This window comes from Oratosquilla oratoria, chromosome 11 (assembly GCF_046742065.1).
Source record: "Oratosquilla oratoria isolate Oo_2021 chromosome 11, ASM4674206v1, whole genome shotgun sequence".
In the NCBI taxonomy this organism is placed as follows: Eukaryota; Metazoa; Arthropoda; class Malacostraca; order Stomatopoda; family Squillidae; genus Oratosquilla; species Oratosquilla oratoria.
The window spans coordinates 33,706,138-33,711,137 of record NC_134787.1 but is presented as its reverse complement, the minus strand read 5'-3'; positions in this window follow the sequence as shown (position 1 = coordinate 33,711,137).

Genomic DNA, 5,000 nt, shown 5'->3' with positions numbered 1-5,000 from the left:
TGGTGCTCGGGTCGAACACCACTGTACACTCGTATAACTCGTTTCACATGTAACAATTTTTCACCGTGTGCCGTTCACGGCACGACGTCGTGCTCTCAAATAATCATGGGTGTCTATGGACGCTTTCACACGTGGTCATAGTCGTGACCTGTGAAAGCGTCCATAGACAGCCATGGTTATTTAAGAACACGACGTCGTGTCGTGGACGGCGCACGGCGAAAAGTCGATACGTGTGAAACGAGCCTCCCAGTATTGGATGTAGTGTATAACTTTTTTATGTTCATTTATGACCTTTTCCAATAATTATATTTATTTATTTATTTATTTATTTATTTATTTATTTATCTATTTATTTCCTTATTTTTCCTCTTATGGGGAATATATGGTTGTATGTTTTTTGTCTTAGAGACCTCAGAGACATTCCTATGGACCAGAGTCACTCGGCATTCTTTTATAACTGGAGACTTATCACCATTAAAAGAAACGATAGAAGCGCTAGAACATTTCTCCAATAGGTTTTCCAAAGGTGGAAATGGGGAAAAAGTTCAATGTAATGATGTTTAATCGTGTTTTTCCGTCTTTTATTTTCTTTAGGATAGATTATCATCTTAAACGGTCATACTAACATGAACATAATATAATTCAATCTATTTTTTCTGTCTTGACGTACATTCTATATTTTATTCTGGCTAACACCAAACTATTTTATTGAGCGTAAGAAATGTCACGGCAGACAGGAGGCTAAAGCCATCTAGATTACGTAGATTAAACTAATCTAGGTAATAGTAATCGTCTAATGCAACTAGTTTTTATTGGCTTCTTGATCTAGGTTTTTGTTCTCTTCCTTTATTATTTTTCAGTACAATATATTGTTGATGATGATTATCTTTTACATCTTACTTATCCAAAATAATATTTCTGTCCAGAGCTGTGTTAGATAAATCTTGTTTGCCCTGAGAGAGTTGGGATGGGTTGGGTGCCCTCCTTGGAGATTGCCAGGTAGGGTGTGTATGTTAATACCTCTCCCCTCCCTCAACACCGCTTCTATCTCTCCCACGGTTTTGTGGGTTGGTTGTGTTCGTTTGGGCTTGTTTTAGACTCCATTGTCTGGGGAGACTGGTAAACTGATGTATCTGTGTTGGTCCAACATGTGAGGAGAGTTAATGGGGCTTAATCAAATTTCGTTGTGCGATAGTTGTTCTATTGCACAACTGTATTACAAAGTCCGTAAAGACGGACGCACACACCTGAATCACACTGAAAGGTTTCGATGTTTGCATTATGTCGAGAGCAGCGACCAACTCTATCGATCTTTGACCTCTCAGTATTGCATCAGCCCTGTGCTTAGCAAGCACTTGGTCAGGTGATACCTAGGTAGTGAGGGCTCTTTCGACATTGGAATGTCCTGTCCGAGTGTCAAAAGAAAGTCGTGGATCTCATAACGTGAATGGAATGGAGTATACTAGAATACACTGATCGATTCTTTCATTCATTGATAAAACTCACCATCATCCCACGCAGAGGGAAGTGAGAAACACCTGGTAGGACAAAAGCCTATCAGTTAAGGCAAGCACCTATTTTCTATCTTTTATTTTTATTTTTTCTATCCATTGATGTTGATGATATTGTTAAATGAAATTATATTTACAGGAGACATTTTCTAGTCCACACAATGCCTTTGATTATAAATAAATTAAATGAAGGGAAAATAGATATAAATGTATTAGCATACAGACAGATAAATCATTAATATTTTAAAAAAGTGGATGAAAATGGATTAATAGTTAACCATATATGAATATGCGACGGGATCGGTAAAAGAAATATTCGAATTTTTATTTCATTGAATGATTGATTGACTGTTTTATAGATTTATTATTTAATTTTTAGTTCAAATTATTTGATTCTTTTCCTTCCTTGATCTGCAGGATCATATTTTTTAGTATCGATTTTTCATTATGCTTTTTATCACCTCTCACGATGTACTCAACTTCTTTGAGTATATGACGCACTCTCAAGATTTTATTTTGGTTAACTCCAGACGATTTTATTCAACTGAATGAGAGCTTCTGAAGCGTGTACGCACACACACACACACACACACACACACACACACACACACACACACACACACACACACACACACACACACACACACACACACACACACACACACACACACACACACACACACACACACACACACAAACATACACACACGTGTAAGGGGCACACCACGCACACACACACACACACACACACACACACACACACACACACACACACACACACACACACACACACACACACACACACACACACACACACACACATATATATATATATATATATATATATATATATATATATTTATATATTTATGTATATATATATGTATATATATATATGTATATGTATATATATATGTATATATATATATATATATATATATATATATATGTGTGTGTGTGTGTGTGTGTGTGTGTGTGTGTGTGTGTGTAAGTATATGTAAGTATTTATAAAATATGGGTTTACATTTCTTTCGTGTTTGTAGCAAAAATCAGATGCGAAGACGAAGAAGCGCTTGTTTATTGATTAATCATCCATTAATATTGTAATCAACATTTTTGCAAAATATGATGCTATCAACATAAGACAAAAATCTTGGGTTAATATATTGGTTCCAGGTAGCAAACGGAAATAGAAAAAATCCAAAAACGAAAATACCGTAAATAAAGATGTAGAAAGAAAGAAAGAAAGAAGAAATATCATACACGAAAATAAACACAAGGAAATTAAACAAACAGAGATGAAAGCAAAACAGAAATCAAAGATAAAAGTCACAGAATAAATGTCGGAAGAAATAATGTGGAGGAAGGAGACTGAGAAGAAATTGCGAGAAAAAATGAAAGAGAGAAGGAGGAAAAGGGGAAAGATGAAGATGAAAAGGAACACCCAGAAGAACAGAAAGGAGGACATGGGAGGGGAGGGAAAAAGGAATGTTGAGATGAAAATAAAGAAATGGAACACAGATATGACGAATGAGGAAATGGTAACGACGAAAAACAAAGGGGAGTATAAAACACAAAAACAAAACCAAACAACAGCAAACAGAAGGAAATGTGTCAAAGGCAATATATATATATATATATATATATATATATGTATATATATATATATATATATATACATATATATATGTGTATATATATATATATATACGTATATATATATATATATATATATATATATATATGTATGTATATATATATATATATATATATATGTATATATATATATAAGAAGTGGAGAAAAATTTAAGATAGACAAATGTTTGATCAAGAACATAAGTGGCACGAGCGAGCCCGCGCGCGCACTTATGTGTGTGTGGTGTATGTGTGTGTGTGTGTGTGTGTGTGTGTGTGTGTGTGTGTGTGTGTGTGTGTGTGTGTGTGTGTGTGTATCCTATTCGAGAGTTGACACCTTGACGTGGTGGATAGGCTTGACAATCTCAATGATTGCAAAAGTTATGTGTGTGTATGTGTGTGTATATATATATCTTTATAGCCAAGTTGGTAAGTCACTGCCGCACTTGTCATGAGGATGCCGGGTTCGAGCCTGGACAGTGCCACATTTCAATTTCAGCATGCTGGCCTTTGATGGCTTAGAATTAAAGTGTATTATGGTTGTTTATATATATATGTGAATGTATGTATATGTATATGTGTATATATATATGTATATATGTGTATATATATGTATATATATATATATATATATACTGTATATATATATACATATACATGTATATATACATACACATACACATGGAACTTTTTTGGCTAATTTCTCTGCCCAATTCCATTTCCTCTCGTTTACAGCTTCCACAACATCTTTCACTCCATACTGGTCTCTGTCCACTCATTAATTATTTTTGTCCCCAACGCCTTCGCCAATGTCCATGCCTTGTATTCGTAGATCGTAGTTGATATTATACATTGAATTGGCGTGTTAGACATGTAAGTAGGGAGCCTGTCGTGATGTTCCTAATTGTTCCAAATCCTTCCCAACAGAATTATACTTTTTTGTGATCTCTAACAAATTTTATCCTTTGTCGTGGATACTTATATTTTTCAATTTCTTCAAGAATGACATATTCGCTCACAGTACCTTTAGTTTTAACTTCATCATTAATCAACGTTTCTGTTTCACTCTTATTCGTCTGTGAACAGACTTTGAGTTTTTCCTTGTCCAGATCACTCAGTATATCTTGGAGATCTTCTGCTGTTCACGATATTAGAACAATATTATCTTAGAATCTCAAGTCATTAGAATATTCTCAATTAAGATTGAAATATTTTCCTTTCTCATTTCGAGTCAGGGAATCACATCAAGATAACTTGTTAATAACTTTATTCATTAATTCATTTATCTATTCATTCATTCATTTATTTATTCATTTATCTATTTATCAATTCATTCATCTATTTATTCATTCTATTATTTGTGTCTTTATGTTGTCCAATGATATGCTTTTTGCGTAGATATTTTATAGAACTATTGCAATACGTTCGTTTAGGCCACGTTTGCGTATAAAGTATTGTATTGTCATTTGACCTACAAAGTCAAAGGACTTTTCGTAATTACACAAAACGCAGAAGAAAAGCCTAATTAATCTAAAGCTAATTGAAAATGAATTATGGTAATAAAAAGGAAAATAGCAACAAATAGTAAAAACGAAGAGCAAAACAAAAGAAACTGGGAAAGAAAATTGAAAAAGGGAAATCGAAAAATGAAAGAATAATTGAAAGTTGGAAAAGAAAGAAAAGAAAAGAGAGAAATGATAGAAAGTGAAGAAAGAAATAAGAGGGGAAGGGAAATGGAATGGACGGAGCTAAAGAGAAATTGAAAGTGGAAGAGAGGTAGAGAAAGAGAGAGAGAGAGAGAGTGAGAGAGAGAGAGAGAGAGAGAGAGAGAGAGAGAGAGAGAGAGAGAGAGAG